The 17,981-nt window shown below is 41.1% G+C and overlaps 1 pseudogene; it reads left to right on the forward strand.

Annotated features, from left to right (window-relative positions):
- Window positions 1-16,948: 16,948 nt before the first annotated feature.
- LOC126948838 (40S ribosomal protein S10-like) lies at window positions 16,949-17,460 on the forward strand (annotated as a pseudogene).
- The last annotated feature ends 521 nt before the right edge of the window (window positions 17,461-17,981 follow it).

The following is a 17,981-nucleotide window of genomic DNA, read 5'->3' on the forward strand; positions in this document are numbered from 1 at the left end:
GGGAGGGAGAGAGAAGGGTTCAGAGAGGAAACCAGAGGACCAAACACCCAGGGCTCTGCAGGCAGCCACAAGGATTCTGGAGTATGGACCCAGTTTCCCACAGATCTTGATAGCATAGGTTTTAAAGCCAGGTAGGTCTTAGTCTGAATCTCAACTTTGATCTTCCTATGCTACCTTGGGTAAGTTATTTAATTTCTCTGAGCCATTGTTTTCTCATCTAGGAAACAGGTACAGTAATAGCATCTACTTCATAGAGTTGTTGTGAGGATTTGACAGAGCGCTTAGCAGGTCGGGGAGCTCAGTAACATTTTGTTTAAAGCAGCAGGGGTCCACCAACCCAGATTTCTGCTCAGACAATGTCAAGGCTTGATGTCCCCCTAATGTCACCCACATCTGGAAGTGGTTCTGTGGGAAGAGACAAGGGATTTCACTTAGCTTTCTATAGCTACCCTATATAAAAAGATTTAACAGAGAAGTCAGGGAAAAAGGGCCTCTGTCTCTCTAGATGAAGATTATGGGGCAAACACAGAGGAAATCATCAAGCCAGCCATGACGAGGGATGGGAGCAGGAATAATGAGCCTTCTCCTTTCTTAAAGAGAGGCAGGATAGTTCATGCTTTTTGCCAAGCTTTACTTTTTCCAAATCTGGACATCCTTTGGGCTGCTTCCTGTCATCCCTCTCCCTACAGCCTCATTGCAGGGAAACTACCCAGCTCAGTACACTTTAGACCATGGTTCTTATAATGTAAGTTCAACTTTTCCCTCTCCCCATCCTCTAGTGTCTGGAGGAAAATGGTTTGTCAAAGCAGATTCTGGGTGGCTCTTTCAGCTAATGATAACTGCAAATGCAGTGCTTACAAAAGGGGGAAAAAAAGAGCCTTCATGATGGAGATGTCATGGCGAAGAGATTGGGTATACAGCTTTGGAGTTTGTGTTTCTACTCTACAAGCAGAGGTTCATGGATATTGATGCAAATAATTCTTTGTTCAGCGATGCACCAGTATTTAGTGGATGAATCTCTTGCATGATAATAACCACAGCTAATATGTATAGAGCATTGTTATGTCCAAAACACTGTTCTAAATGCTTTATATTTGGGAATTTTCATGAGCTTCAGACAAAGCCATGAGTATATGATTATCCCCATTTTGAAGACTGGGACAGGAAGCTTGAATTATTTGCAAAGTCTCAACAGGTAGTAGATGATGGAGGGGCTGTCTGAATCAGAGAAACTGGGGGCAAAGTTAATGTTTCTAACCACTTGGATCTATTGTTGCTCCCAAGCTTTGTCTTGTCTCAATATTCTAACTGGGAAATGTTGCAGACTTTGCTCTGACCTTTGATTTATTCTCTGTCTGCTCTAGATGATATTTAACAGTATCATCTAATACTAACTTGATAACAAATTGGTTTAATTAGATGACATAAGCACTGTGCAATTTTCTGAAACCAGGACACTAACACATCGCAACCAGCCTCGCAGTTACTTTCTAAACATACATTGCAAAGGAGCTGCACAAAATTCTATCAGGAGTCCCATGCAGAAGTTCTTTTGGCTTAAATTGCTTGAAATCCTATTTAGAGGTCAATGAATGGTCCTTCCAAAATATTACAGCACTGGGTTCATTGCCACCTCATAACACAGGACAATCCAAATCTCACTGGATTGAGTCATAGGCAATCAATTCTGTAATAATTGTTCTCTAGGCCTCTGCTATTTCTATGACTATGGTGCACTCCTACAAGTTTCTTAACAACTAGCAATTTATAGTACTGATATTTTGATGGTAGAAGGGTTGTTACTTGTAGGAGCTCTCTGGGAGCTTCAAAACAAATCAAAATGTAGTTTTTACTCTTGACTTTTCCCAGTAACTTCATCCAAGAGACTCAAAATTTGGGGTATGGAAAGAATGTGAGACTGGAAACAGGAATTCCAGGTTTAGTCTTGGCTCTGTCTTCAGGCAGTCCATTTTCTTCAGGAGGCCAAGGTATTTGATGAGTTACAGGTCTGGCAAACTGGCATTCTTTCATTCATCCAACAAAAATGAACTGTGTATACTGGGGGTTAGTTCTGCCCTAGACAAGGGAACCAACTAGGAAACCAAACAGGCAGAATTTCTTGCCCTGATGGCACTTATATTCTGTGGCATGCTGTATTTCCCCCAAATAGTTACAGCAATATTTCTGGTCTCACATGTTCTTTTACTGCCTTGTCACTCCCCCATCCAGAGTGGAGTCTGATGCCCCTCCTCTTGTTCCTGGGTGAGCTTGTGACTGCTGCAACCAATAGAGCATAGTGGAAGTGATGCCATGTAAGTTCCAGGTGAGGGCACAGGGCCTGGTGCTCTAATTCTGCCAAGATACTTGCCCTTGGGACTCTACCACCATTCAGTGAGAAAGCCCAAACTCACACATGTGCAGTGACCACACAAAGAGGCCCATATAGCTGGGAACGGGGTAAGTGCTTACTAACTATTGGCTATTATTACCTTACCATAAAGTAGACAAAAATGACAATATTTTTAGCATGAAAGCAGAAATACACATTATAAGTTAAATAACAAGCTAAGGAAATATACATCAGTTATCCAAATGACTGGCTAAAATTATAAGTAGCCTGGCAATTCAGAGGAGAAAGTGATGGCTGTGGGTGGGACTGGTCAAGGTAAACTTTACTGAAGAGAGACTTGTAATAGACCTGCTGGATGTGGAAAATTTAAGCATCCAGGAGGGTTTTCCAAGCATAGCATAGCATAAGCAAAGATGTGGAGGGCGGGATGAAGAATAACAATAGCTACCATTTTTGGAATCAGACATAATATAGTTCTTCTTGTCAAATACCACCCTTGCATCCCTGAAAGAGATGAGCAACCAGGCTCAGAGGGGTTAATTAACTTGTCAAGGCCACACAGCTGACAAGAACAGAGTTTTGATGCAAATCCCAATCTTGGTTCTAAAGGCCCTTTCCACTATACCATGGAGCTTAATGACTATGAGAAGCCCAGTACTTTATCTTACAGATGTATAATTTCTATGCCTTTGTTTGTAAATTTAAATTTTCTTTAAATCCTAAGAATTGATTTAAAGTTTTTTTTTTTTTTTTTTTTTTTTTTTTTTTTTTTTTTTTTTTTTTTTTTTTTTTTTTTTGAGACGGAGTCTCACGCTGTTGCCCAGGCTGGAGTGCAGTGGCGCGATCTCGGCTCACTGCAAGCTCCGCCTCCCGGGTTCCCGCCATTCTCCTGCCTCAGCCTCCTGAGTAGCTGGGACTACAGGCGCCCGCCACCGCGCCCGGCTAATTTTTTGTATTTTTAGTAGAGACGGGGTTTCACTGTGGTCTCGATCTCCTGACCTTGTGATCCGCCCGCCTCGGCCTCCCAAAGTGCTGGGATTACAGGCTTGAGCCACCGCGCCCGGCCTAAAGTAATATTTTAAATATGTGACTGGAAATGTAGCCATGGACTAAATCCATCAGTGGTGTTAGTAAATAGGAAAGTTGAGCAGCATGTTACTCAGTAACTGATGAGGAATAAATATTTAATATTCCTCAACTCAAATATGGCATGGAAATGATATAAATGCATAGTGTTCCATGCACTTAAACGAAAACAAGGATTTCAGAGACACTGCCAACCTTTCATGAGAATCTGTCTCTAATTAAAGACATTTTCTGTAGGTGTATCCCTCTGCAGCTTGCAAGCGGGCACCCAGTCTGTCGGGACTGAGTAATTGGCATTTTACTTCCCTTCTCCTTCTCGGCTTACTTGGATTTCATTTACCATCATTTCTTATGATTGGCAATAGATGATATGGGCAGGCTAAGAATGGGAGGGTGTGAGGCAGGAGAAAGAGCTCTGGAGTGGCAGGGAAGAGAGCTTATTTCTAGATCTAGGTCTGTCTGACTCACTGTGTGACCTTAGACTGGTTACTCAAGCTCTCCAAGCCTCAACTTTCTCAATTGTAAAATGAGTCAAGGTAGTTTAACTGTGAGAGACAAAATACATTTACATTATGTGCCAATTCCAGTTACAGTAGTTTCTCCTTATCTTCAGGGGAACCGATTCAAGACTCCCCCAGTGGATTTTTGAAACTGTCGATAGGACCGAATCTTATGTATACTGTGTTTTTTCCTATGCATACATATCTATGATAAAATTTAATTCATAAATTAGGCACAGTAAGTGATTAACAATAACTAATCATAAAATAAAACAATTATAATACACCATAACAAGGGTAAAATAAGGATTCCCTGAACACAAGCACTTTTAACACTTTGAGAGTCAATCTGATAACCATTAGGTGACTATGGGTGGGTAGCAGAGAGAGCCTAGAGCTGCTGGACCAGGGGATGATTCACACCCTGGGTGGACAAAGTGGGATGGCGTTAGATTTCAGCACATTACTCAGAAAGGGGCACAGTTTAAAACTTAAACTTTTTTTATTTCTGGAATTTTTTATTTAATGTTTTTGAACTAAGGTTGACTGTGGGTTACTGAAACCAAGGAAAACGAAACCATGGAGAAAGGGGGGCTTCTGTGATTAATAGCAGCTGCCTTGAGGATAGTGCTGAGAAGGATTCTGAGATAAGCATTCTGAGAAGGGTTCTAAGGTGCATATGTGCTAATGTAGCAATGTGGTTAGACAAACTAGATAGGTTGGAAGTGGACCCCAGTCAAGGGAGATCTGTGAGCAAAGGCAAAGAGTAGAAATTTGCTACTGGTGCTTGGGGGATAACAAGCGATATGATGAGATTGACCCTTTTTTTCATACTTTCATTATAATACTCTCCATTTGCATTTAATTGTGTTTACACATCTATTTCTACTTCTAGACAATGAGCTGCTTGTGGACAGGAGCTATGTAGGTCTCATTCTAGAGATGCAGTGGGAACAACAAGGAAGGTAAACACCCTATTTATGCCTTGGTTTCATCAAATGTAAAATGGATGACAATGTTACTCATGTCCTATATTTATGATGAACTTAACATTGTTTAGTGCAGATAAATCACTTAGCCTAGAACTTGGCCTATGTCTGGCACATGATAAATGTTTGTTGCATTATTATTAAATTTTTGAGTGTCCAATAAGCTAAAACGGGTCTGGAACATAGTAGAAACACAAACGTTCTTTGTACAAATACATGCATGAATAAATGCATGCATGAATGTAAGAATGACCTGTGGAATGTAAGTTGGGAATTCTTATATTTCAGGTCAGGTCCAGGTTCTGGAGGGTCCTGAATATCATAATGTGAATTGTTTCCTGAAGGAAGTACAGCCATTAATGGTTTAGAGCAGGAAGATAGTACACAGCAGACTTGGGTCCCCCTCAATCCACATGGGAGGAAGGAAGAAAGGTGGGCACATTACTAAATGGACCAAGGGAATAGGTGAGGACTGAAGGGTCCTGCCATTCTGCACCTGCACCTGTTGATGGCCTCCCCGGGGTCTTGTTGGACTTACACATGCAGCCAGTACTGAACTGAAACCAGCAATCAGGGAAGACAAATCATTTCTAAAGAAGGTTTTTTGTTTATTTGTTTGTTTGTTTTTGTTTTTATTATAGCTTAAGTTCTAGGATACATGTGCACAATGTGCAGGTTTGTTACATATGTATACATGTGCCATGTTGGTTTGCTGCACCCATTAACTCGTCATTTACATTAGATATTTCTCCTAATGCTATCCCTCCCCTCTCCCCCTACCCCATGACAGGCCCCAGTGTCCAAGTGTTCTCATTGTTCAGTTCCCACCTATGAGTGAGAACATGCGGTGTTCGGTTTTCTGTCCTTGAGATAGTTTGCTCAGAATGATGGATTCCAGCTTCATCCATGTCCCTACAAAGAACATGAACTCATCCTTTTTTATGGCTGCAGAGTATTCCATGGTGTATATGTGCCACATTTTCTGAATCCAGTCTATCATTGATGGACATTTGGGTTGGTTCCAAGTCTTTGCTATTGTGAATAGTGCTACAGTAAACATAACGTGTGCATGTGTCTTTATAGCAGCATGATTTATAATCCTTTGGGTATATACCCAGTAATGGGATGGCTGGGTCAAATGGTATTTCTAGTTCTAGATCCTTGAGGAATCTCGACACCATCTTCCACGATGGTTGAACTAGTTTACAGTCCCACCAACAGTGTAAAAGCCTTCCTATTTCTCCACATCCTCTCCAACACTTGTTGTTTCCTGACTTTTTAATGATCGCCATTCTGACTGGTGTGAGATGATATCTCATTGTGGTTTTGATTTGCATTTCTCTGATGACCAGTGATGATGAGTGCTTTTTTATGTGCCTATTGGCTGCATAAATGTCTTCCTTTGAAGTGTCTGTTCATATCCTTTGCACACTTTTTGATGGGGTTGTTTGGTTTTTTTTCTTGTACATTTGCTTAAGTTCTTTGTAGATTCTGGATATTAGCCCTTTGTCAGATGGATAGATTGCAAAAATTTTCTCCCATTCTGTAGGTTGCTTGTTCACTCTGCTTGTAGTTTCTTTTGCTGTGCAGAAGCTCTTTAGTTTAATTAGATCCTATTTGTCTATTTTGGCTTTTGCTGCCATTGCTTTTGGTGTTTTAGTCATGAAGTCCTTGCCCATGCCTATGGCCTGAGTGGTATTGCCTAGGGTTTTTATGGATTTTCTTCTAGGGTGTTTATGGTTTTAGGTTTAACATTTAAGTCTTTAATCCATCTTGAATTAATTTTTGTATGAGGTGTAAGGAAGGGATCCAGTTTCAGCTTTCTACATATGGCTAGCCAGTTTTTCCAGCACCATTTATTAAATAGGGAATCCTTTCCCCATTTCTTGTTTTTGTCAGGTTTGTCAAAGATCAGGTGGTTGTACATGTGTGGTATTATTTCTGAGGCTTCTATTCTGTTACATTGGTCTATGTATCTGTTTTGGTACCAGTATCATGCTGTTTTGGTTACTGTAGCCTTGTAGTATAGTTTGAAGTCAGGTAGCGTGATGCCTCCAGCTTTGTTCTTTTTGCTTAGGATTGTCTTGGAAATCTGGGCTCTTTTTTGGTTCCATATGAACTTTAAAGTAGTTTTTTCCAATTCTGTGAAGAAAGTCATTGGTAGCTTGATGGTAATGGCATTTAATTTATAAATTACCTTGGGCAGTATGGCCATTTTCACGATATTGATTCTTCCTATCCATGAGCATGGAATGTTCTTTCATTTGTTTGTGTCCTCTTTCATTTCGTTGAGCAGTGGTTCGTAGTTCTCCTTGAAGAGGTCCTTCACATCCTTTGTAAGTTGTATTCCTAGGTATTTTATTCTCTTAGTAGAAATTGTGAAAGGGAGTTCACTCACGATATGGCTCTCTGTCTGTTATTGGTGTATAAGAATACTTGTGATTTGTGCACATTGATTTTGTATCCCGAGACTTTGCTGAAGTTGCTTATCAGCTTAAGGAGATTTTGGGCTGTTTGTTTGTTTTTTAAATCTGAATTACTGTATGGTTTGACTGTTGATCAAATTATCTGTATTATAGTCATTTCCACTTCATTTGGGGTTTTATGGAAACAGTCTTATGCTGCAAGATCAGTTGACTGCTATCAGAATATAAAGTTGAAGAGAGAAATTAAAAGGGAAAGAATAACATGACTTGAGTTTAAACAACTTTCATAGTCATGGGGCTGGGATCTTGTCATCTTGGCCTTGTCTTTGCTCTTTACTCACCACATCAAGTGATATGGTGGCAAAAGTACTGATTGTGGAGGATGATGAGCCTAGGCAAGTCCCTGCTGTCACTTAGTAGTCAGGTGATCCAGGGCTATTTGCTTAATCTCTTAGTGACTTAGTGGTTGTATTTGTAAAGGTATAGAACCTATAGGATATTCGAAGGATTCACATTTATGGTGGCCACGACCAGTGAATTGTCTAGCCTATGGTTTCTGGGCACAAAGAGGCACCAAATAGTTATTATTATATATTTACACAATAAATATTTACTTGTTGATATTATCACTGTCCAAGAGTCTGCCTTGGTGAGAGAGCAGTTGGTAACAAGGAACTGGACCTGCTCCAGCATGCTTAAGAAAAGAGGAAATTTATTGCAAATAAAAACACAGACACTGTAGGCAATCTCTCACATATCCATGGGTCAGCAATAAAAGCCTGGGCACATAAGGACTAGAGCTGGAAATTTGGAACTCAAAATCACTCTCTTTTTCCATAAACAGCTTCACTGGGTCTCTCTCCATCTCTTGGGGACTGGCTAGTGCTTCTTTCGTTCTTACAGCTGCAGCCCACAATTCCATGTAACCTCAGGTGATGTCTTTTGGATGTCTCCTCAGGATGGGAAGATTGGCTCAGGTTGTCCATATATTCCTTTCTCTTGAGTTAGATATTCACCCTCATCTAGGTGTCTTTGGTTGAGCTGGAATCATATAGCACATTGAACTGTCACTGCCAAAATCAGTGAGAGAGAACTGATTCCTTGAGAAGGTAGCATGGACAAGGCAAAGAAATCAACTGACCCATCCACAGCATAGACCAATGGCTTTCAAATATTTTGGACCCCAACTCCATTAGAAGCACATTTTATATCACAACCCATCACTTACCACCCACTCCTTTATGAAACAAACAAGGGTTTTTTAAAGCAACACTGAACTGTGATGATTGCTGATATACACTATTTTTTAAATGTTTTATTATGTGTGCATTTTTTAAATGCTGGCCATAACCAATTAATTTGATTTTACAACTTGCTAACTAAGCTGCAACCCATATTTGGAAAAACACTGACATAGACCAAGAAATAGCCATCTAATTAATCTTCTCCTTCTAGTCCATTTTATAAACTCTTGCTAGATTAACCTTCCTTGAAGCCCAGATTCAATGAAACCATCAGAGTTTCCCCAGTCCCTGTGGAACTGATTAACCCTAAGTGCCTTATCTCACTGTGACCTCTGTACCCTGGCTTCATCACCCCTTGAGGCAAAATCTATACTCCCGTGAACTAAATCTACTATATATTTTCCTGTCTTTGTACCTTTGCTTTCAAGACAGGAACACTCTCCTAGATCTTGCTTCTTCTAAATCTTGCTTCCTTTTCAAGACTCAACTTTGATTATACCTCCTGAATCATCTTCTTTTAGTTTCTCAACCAGATGTGACTTTTGCCTCTTCTGAAACCACTTCCTTTGTAATTTCCTTGAAGTAATTATCATTGTCCAACCAGTATCAGAAATGCATTATAACTACATAGATACTCGCTTACTGCCCCACTTAGGCTTGTTGGATATAGGTGGAGAGAAAACAGGATGCCTAGTTAAATTTGAATTTCAGATAAACAATAAGTAACTTTTTAGTATAGGTATAATCCCAAGTGTTGCATGGGATATTCCTACCTGATATTCAAATTTAACTAGGCATTCTGTAGTTTATCTGGCAAGCCTAGCCCCACAGGATTGTAATTTCCTGAAATTAGGTATGAATGATATCTGAGTCACCTTTTAATCTGCCATTCAGGAATAACATTGACCTTCATACCCCTGAAAAAAAGTAGATTATCCTTTGATGTTCTTACTGTTTCCCTGACTGATATTAGAACCTTCTCATGTATTGATTCAAACAAGCTTTTAAACTTGTCACCAAATTACCCCAACAGCAGAAAAGATACTGTAATACTTCTGGTTGGGGTTGTGTGATGGTGGGGAATGATTCATTTATCTCAAGCATGAGGCTCACCTGAAGTCTGTATTTTACCTTAAACACACCACACACACATAAACACACCACACACACATATACACACTCTCTCTCTCTCTCTCTCTCTCTCTCACACACACACACAGTCTATAATGGCCCTGTTTTTAATTAAAAAGTGTCTTAAATTGCTCACTAAGGAATAAAACTTGATGTTCAAAAAAAAAAAAAAAAAAGGAAAACAATAAAAAGGAAAAAGGACCCTTTTTACTCTGTAACTTTGCATAACTGCAGCACACTATTGCTCATCTCTGGAGAGATCCCAGTAGAAATACCAGGTAAGTTGGTTTGTGTCATAGTTCAGTGATGGAACAGCCTCGGGGTAGCTCAGGCAAAAGATGGGGCCAGGGGTAGTCCCAGTCACAGCGTTGTGTCTCTGGGTAAGTAAAGCCAGTGCATTGTTTTTCAAACCCAGTTCATCAGGAGACTTGCCTGTACAATTAACAAATACCTTCAGCAATTCTTTCCATTTGGCGAGTTAGAAGCACAGCTAAAGGGTAATCAGGCTTTGTAATCAGGGCTGGATCTCTTTCTTGACTCTGCTGCTTACCGGATAGCTGGATGGTTATGCTTCTTCAATTCTGATTTACCTTTCTGAACCTCAATTTTTGTAAAAGTGTTATTACAATAGTTAGAATAATTCTTTTTTTTTCTTTTGCAAAAAAGCTACTACTGAAAGATGCTCAGACCCCAATAGGCTTTCTGTGGTTCTGCTTATTCTAGGACAGAGTTTCTCAAAATGTGGCACCCCAACCAGAATTATCAGCATCACCTGGGAACCTAATAGAGATGCAAATTATTGAGCCACATCCCAGGCCTACTTATAGAAACTCTGGAGGTGGGCTTACCCTAGTCCTATAAGCACTCCTGGTGATTTCAATGCACTCAACTTTGAGAAGCACTGTTCTGGGGTGTTCTGATATAGCTGATTTTAATCCAAATTATCACTTGTAAATTACTGATATTTCTACATCTTTGAGGGATCGATTGAACGGACAAAGCTAAGTCAAGATTTTAAAATAAAAGAACATCTTGTTGATTGTAAGCAGCTATCCAAATTCAAATGTCTTTACCTACTGGAACAAGGGAGTAGCATATTTAAAATAGTCTGCTAGGAAACAGCCCTTTGAGTCATTTGTTCGTATATTCATTTATTCAAATACTTGTATCCAGGGTGATCCAGGAACTGTGTTGGATGCTGGGCAACAGTTGGGAAAAATGAGAATCGAAGAGCAAAATAAAGCTGGTCCTGGTCCCTGTCCTCAAGAAACAGACGGCTTAGTGGGGAAGAGAGACACTTATCAAAAATCCACAGACATATACAAAGTTTCAACCAAAATAAGAGCTAAGGAGAGAAGAGTGGCTGTAATAGAGAGTACAACCCATACAGGGAGGATTTCACTGTCATTTCCCTGAGGATTTGTTACTTGAGTGAGCTGTGAAGGATAAACAGGAACTAGGTTCCTGCAAGAAGGGACGAGAAGGTCATAACATAGAGAGGCACCAACTGCTGCTAAACCCCATGAGAGAAGTGAGTGTGGATGGAGAGAAAGAAGCAGGGGATGGATGGATAGAAATCTAAATTATCTGGCAAACTGTGGCCAGACCACATTAGTGATAAAGGCCAAGATTAGATGCTGTGCCTTATTCTCAAGAGCAGTGGGAAACACTTTTGTTTGTTCACACTTAAACCCACATATTGAGTATTTACTGTGTGAGAGCCCTGTCTCTTCTCTATGTCTCAACTGGGGTTGCTTTGCCCCACTCCCCCCAGCGGACATTTGGCAACCTTTGGGGATACTTTTTGGTTGTTATATATTGGGGTGGGAGGGAATTGACATCTACTGGGTAGAATCCCAAATGCTGTTAAATATCCTGCAATGAAGGCTGGGTGTGATGGCTCATGCCTGTAATCCCAGCATTTTGGGAGGCTAAGGCGGGAGGATTGCTTGAGGCTGGTCAACATAATGAGACCTTGTCTCTACAAAAATTAAAAAATTAGCCTGGTGTGGTGGCACATGCCTGTAGTATTAGCTACTCAGGAGGCTTAGGTGGTAGGATCACTTGAGCATAGGAGGGTCAAGGCTGCAGTGAGCTGTGATCATGCCACTGTACTCTAGCCTTGGTGACAGAGTGAGACTCTGTCTTAAAAAAACTTATGTATATTTATATGCAATGCATAAGACAGTCATTCACAACAAAAAATTATCCAGCCTTGATATGTTTTGGCTCTGTCTCCCTAGCCAAATCTCATCTCTAATTGTACTCCCCACTTGTCGAAGGAGGAACCTGGTGAGAGGTGATTGGATCATGGAGGCGGTGCTCTCATGCTGTTCTTGTGATAGTGAGGGAGTTCTCATGAAATCTGATGGTTTAAATGTGGCAGCTTCCCCTGCACTCTATCCCTCTCCTGTGCCATGTAAGATGTGCCTTGCTTCCCCTTTGCCTTCTGCCATGATTGTAAGTTTCCTGGGCCTCTCCAGCCATATGGAACTGTGAGTCAATTAAACCTCTTTTGTCTATAAATTACGCAGTCTCAGGTAGTATCTTTATAGCAGTGTGAAAACAGACTAATGTAGACCCAAAATGTCACTATGCTGAGGCTGAGAAACCCTGGGCTAGGTGAAGAAAATATATGTGTGTCTATTTTTTGAGGCCCCCAGTCCAAGAAAAAATTCCCCCAAAGAGAAAACCACTGTGCTATTAAAAAAGCAAAACTTACTGAATCAGTGTTGTTTTTCTTTTTCTAAAAGACAGGCAAACTCTGGCTAACAAAGAATTTGGCCTTAATAAACACACACACACACACACACACACACACACACACACGCATACACACAGAGTGGTTCTAACATTCAAGTCTACATTTTCCGATTCTATAACTGATAGGGGAGAATTCAACATAGATCTGATATAGTATGTATGATGGTTAATATTAAGTGTCAACTTGATTGGATTGAAGGATGCAAAGTATTGTTCCTGGGTATGTCTGTGAGGGTGTTGCCAAAGGAGATTAACATTTGTGTCAGCGGGCTAGGAGAGGCAGAGCCACGCTCAATCTGGATGGGCACCATCTGATCAGCTGCCAGCATGGCTAGGGTAAAAGCAGGCAGATGAATGTGGAAGAACTAGACTGGCCAAGTCTTCTGGCCTTCATCATTCTCCCATGCTGGATGCTTCCTGTCCTTGAACATCGGATTCCAAGTTCTTCAGCTTTTGGATTCTTGGACTTACACCAGTGATTTGCCAGGGGCTCTCAGGCCTTTGGACACAGATGAAGGCTGCACTAATGCCTTCCCTAATTTTGAGGTTTTGGGACTAGGACTGGCTTCCTGGCTCCTCAGCTTGCAGATGGCCTATTGTAGGACTTCACCTAGTGATTTCTCCTAAAAAACTCCTCCTCAAATGTACATCTATCCTATTAGTTCTATCCTTCGAGAGAACCCTGACTAATACAGTGTGTGACACTGCTTCTGCAGGGAATTTGTTCCCTGAAAACCTATGCATGCAAATATAAAAGGAATATGCTGGAGTTTGAGAGAAAGAAAGAAAAAGCCCCTATGCATTTCCCTTATAGAAGAATTGCAGTTAGAAATAGTGATAGAAATAGTGTAGTAACTATTTTCTGGTAGGGAAAGACAGGAGGATGGGGGTTGGATTTGGAACATATTTGCACACTTCTTCTTATCAAGGCAGAGAGCAGGAGACAGCACCATGTGCCACAGGAGGGCTTTGCTGAGGGTGAGAGGCAGACAGTCACCTTGAACTCTTCAGTTTGTGTTTAGGTGGAGATATTCAAATGCATAGTGACCAAGGAGGTCTCTATGCCATTCTGTTTTGTTTTAGTTCACTTGGCAGCTTGTTTCGTTGCTGTGTTTACCCTTCCTTCCCTCTGATCGCTGAGTGGACTCACCCAGACATAATGGCCTTTGACCAGGTCACAAAGATACACCAGCTTCCTCAGAACCTGGGGCCAAACCCTCCAGAAAAAAGAGATTAGAGCACTGAAGGAAAAGGTCATAGCAATCACGCACAGCAAGGATTTTTAAAGGCCCCCAGATGCATGTCTGCTTTTAGATTTTAGCATCTGCACAAATTGCTCATGCTAATATCTTGGCAGCTGCTGTTGCCTCTGCTGCTTGCACATTTGAAGCTACAAGAAAGTGGCTCAGACATTGGATCACAATTATTTATTCTTCTTTTTTCTTTCCTTCTTTCTCCTTCCTTCCTTCTTTCCTTCTTTCCTTCCTTCCTTCCTTCCTTCCTTCCTTCCTTCCTTCCTTCCTTCCTTCCTTCCTTCCTTCCTTCCTTCCTTCCCTCCTTCCTTCCTTCCCTCTCCCTCTCCTTCTACCGCTCCCCCTCCCCTTCCTCCTCCCCTCCCCTCCATCTCCCTCTCCTTCTGCCTCTCCTTCCTTCCTTCCTTCCTTTTTCCTTTTGCAGACAGCTTTCTGATGTGAGCCACAAAATAAATGCAATGGGAGTTCAAGAGTTCTTGGGTAACAGAGATCCTGAAATGACCAAGGACATCTTCTTGGAGGTGGGGAATTTTTCACATCGTAATATCAGATGAAATCTGGATTGGCCTTTGCTGTTCCTCTTTGACAATCAAGGACCCAGACTGCAAGAGAGAGACTGAATTGTTTTTGTCAGTGTACTCCTTCACTGCTTTGTGGAGAGTTTATTTTCCCAACCGCCATGGAAAGAAGACTCTAAAGAAGACTTCTTTAGAGTATCCCCAGGGACAGACACTTTAATTGCATCTTGAATATTGTGCTGCCACTTAGTTTTAATGGGGAACACGCTCCATCCTTGGCTGTTTGTTTAGGAGCTTGAAAAATATTTGGTTTATCAGGGATCAGAAATTCCAAAGAGAAACAATAACTTCCCCCAGTTCCTTTTTCTGAATGATATCTTTCCTTCTTCCTTTAACAAACTCCACAACCCCAACCCTTATCAACTTCTAATGTATGTCATGGTTAAGAGTGAAGATTGGCTGTGCCTCAGTGTCTTCATCTCCAAAAAGGAAATAGTACTCCATAATGGGAGCCTACTTCATAAAGCACTTCAAAATGTGGGCCCATGTGATAAAGGTATTATGTAGCAGTGTGCAGAACCATGTATGTAAAGCCTTTAGAATAGTACTAAGTGCATAGTAGGGGGCTGGCACATGATAGCTATTGTTTTTATTAATACACAGAGACTTAAGGCAAAACCTGACCTAAACATGCCCATCCTGGTGGCTACCACAGCTTTTCCTAAGGTAAACCAGCCCACCTCTGCCCCGATGGCTGTGGTGAGTTATATAATGCATGTTCTGTCTCTACCACTCCCCCTACAAGCCCCCCAATACACACACACACACAATACCTAGAAGTGGATGGATCAGGGATGAGCATCTGACCCAGAGGCAGCTGGTCCCCTGGACAGCTCTGACTGTGAGGGCCTGGCCAACAAACCCACAAACAAATAAACAAGCCTCTGTCCAAGTAAAGATGAGCTCAGGAAGTCAGACTGTAGCTCCAGGGCTTTGAATTGGACAGTGTGAAGCCAGCCAGGCTGCTAAGAGTCCCGGGTGAAGTGGAAAGGTACTATTAAGAGGAGCTGGAGACATGGGGCCCATAACTATGTAGGAGAAGGTATGAGCACTGTATGCAGAAGTTGTGAGAAGCAGAAACCATGAGCAACAAGCTATGAGGTAGAGAAAAGCATAGATTTCGTGGGCAGGGAAGCTGGTTGGCGGTGAGAGGAGAAGCACAAATATACAAAGAAGGAACAAAGAGTACCCAGGTCCCATTTTGGGTGGAGCATTGGTGGGAATAACTGCCAAGCCCACTGCTAAGGTCTCTTGAGTCATTTTGGCTTCTGCTCTTGACTCTCCAATGCCCATTTATACTTAGGTTTCTGTTCTGAGATCCCTGTTTCCCTGAATAACTAAACTTTCCTGTCTTAATCTGAGTCTCTTCCTCGTGGACAAAAAGCTAAAGTAAAGCAAGCACCAAATATAAACGTAGTTTTGCATGCACTGTTCTTTCCTTTATTCTTCGTTCATTTCTTCTTTGTTGCCTCTATTTTCCAAATGATGGAACTTGTAAGAACAATGAGCCTTATAAGAAAAATGTCGTAACTTGCACAAAGAACTTGCTTTGTGCAAGGTATGGCAGTAACTGTATAGGTTCTTAGAATCCTGAACGCAGGGTCTTAAAAAAATAGGCACTTATTATTCAATGTTTTAGAGGAGGCAGAGGTATATTTTAGAAGCAAGCCACTGTCATATTTTGTTTGTACCTTTATAATTTACAGATGTCAAAGTTTAGCTTTTGAGCAATATTTCTGTTTCTGACAATTGACGGTTTCTTTTTCTTGATTTTTAGGTAAGAGAGAGAGCTTGGGCTCTAGAGTTCACGAGGCCAGAGCTGAAATCCTGACTTCCCCAAATCACTGAAACACTTTCAACTTGATACTTCCAGGGAAGAATATCATGAGAATTAAATTAAGAAAATTAAATATCCTACCAGGTAGTTATCATTTAATATATACAAAATCTGTCCCCTCTTTCTTATAGAATTAGAACATTTTGGGTTGCAAGCAATAGAAAGCAACTCCAGGCTGGCAAGGCAGGAGGATTGCTTGAGCCCAAGAGTTTGAGACCACTCTAGGCAACGTGGTGAGACCCCATCTCTACAAAAAATATGAAAATTAGCCAGGCGTGGTAGTGTGCACCTATGGTCTCAGCTACTCAGGAGGCTGAGGCAGGAGAATCGCTTGAGCTTGGGATGTCAAGTCTGCAGTGAACTGTGGTCACACCAATGCGCTCCAGCCTGGGCAACAGAGTGAGACCCTGTCTCAAAAATATAAAAATACTAAAGAAAGAAAGAAAGAAGAAAGAGAGAAGAAGAGAGAGAAAGAAAGAAAGAAAGAAAGAAAGAAAGAAGAAAGAAAGAAAGAAAGAAAGAAAGAAAGAAAGAAAGAAAGAAAGAAAGAAAGAAAGAAAGAAAAAGAAAGAAAAACAAGCAATTCCTGTGATCTTAAACACAGTGGGAAATACATTGTACAGGTATAGAGACAAATCCTAGGACTCAAAGGAAGTAATGCAACCAGGTTTATGAGGGATTTCAACTACTGAAAAGCCAACAAGAGCATGGGTAGTATTTTCTTAACTTAATGTTTATAATACTTAAACATAATTATAAAAATCCCAGCCCTGGACCCTACAGCCGCCGAGATGTTGATGCCTAAGAAGAACCGCATTGTCGTTTATGAACTCCTTTTTAAGGAAGGAGTCGTGGTGGTCAAGAAGGATGTCCACATGCCTAAGCACCTGAAGCTGGCAGACAAGAATGTGTCTAACCTTCAAGTCATGAAGGTCATGCATTCTCTCAAGTCCCGAGGCTACAAGAAGGAACATTTTGCCTGGAGACATTTCTACTGGTTCCTTACCAATGAGGGTATCCACTATCTCCGTGATTACCTTCATGTGTCCCCGGAGACTGTGCCTGTCACTCTATGTCGCAGCGATCCAGAGACTGGCAGGCCTCAGCCTAAAGGTCTGGAGAGTGAGCGACCTGTAAGACTCACAAGAGTGGAAGCTGAGAGCTTCCTGTGCCACAGCACTCCTACAGATGGAGTGCCCTGCCTCCTGGTCCCGACGAAAAAGCCGAGGCTGGGGCTGGGTCAGCAACCAAATTCCAGTTTAGAGGCAGATTTGGTCATGGACGTGTTTAGCCACCTCAGTAAAATCAGAAAGGATTCTTTTGCATTGAATAAACTTACAGTCAAAAAAACTTAAAAAAAAATTGGAAGCCACTGACAAAGTTCTATCATATAGAAAAATGCATCTTATTTTAAAAGGACACCCTTAAAAATAATGAATTAAGTACCAGTACTTTATTCAGAAAAATAACCTACAAGTAAGATACTTCTGGGGCTGCTAATATGAATTAAGTAAAGTGCTTAAAAATGTCAATTAGAAGCACAATAGCAAAGCAAATAACAGGTACATGTTCTGGCAGTATTGTCTAATTTATGAGATTCTACAGATTTTCTTGTGTACTGAAATAGTTGTACCTATGAAAATCTGGGATGGGATGTCTCTAATAGTGCTATTACCATTGAGGTTGCCATTAAATCCTTGTTTTGCCAACTGCTAATTAAACAAATTAAAAAATGGTGCAAGAAATATGCAAAGCTCCTCTTGGCATGTCTTGTTAATTATTTTGCTGTCTGCCATTCAGATTTTCCTATTACTCAGCCCCATA

Source organism: Macaca thibetana, chromosome 2 (assembly GCF_024542745.1).
Source record: "Macaca thibetana thibetana isolate TM-01 chromosome 2, ASM2454274v1, whole genome shotgun sequence".
NCBI classification, from domain to species: domain Eukaryota; kingdom Metazoa; phylum Chordata; class Mammalia; order Primates; family Cercopithecidae; genus Macaca; species Macaca thibetana.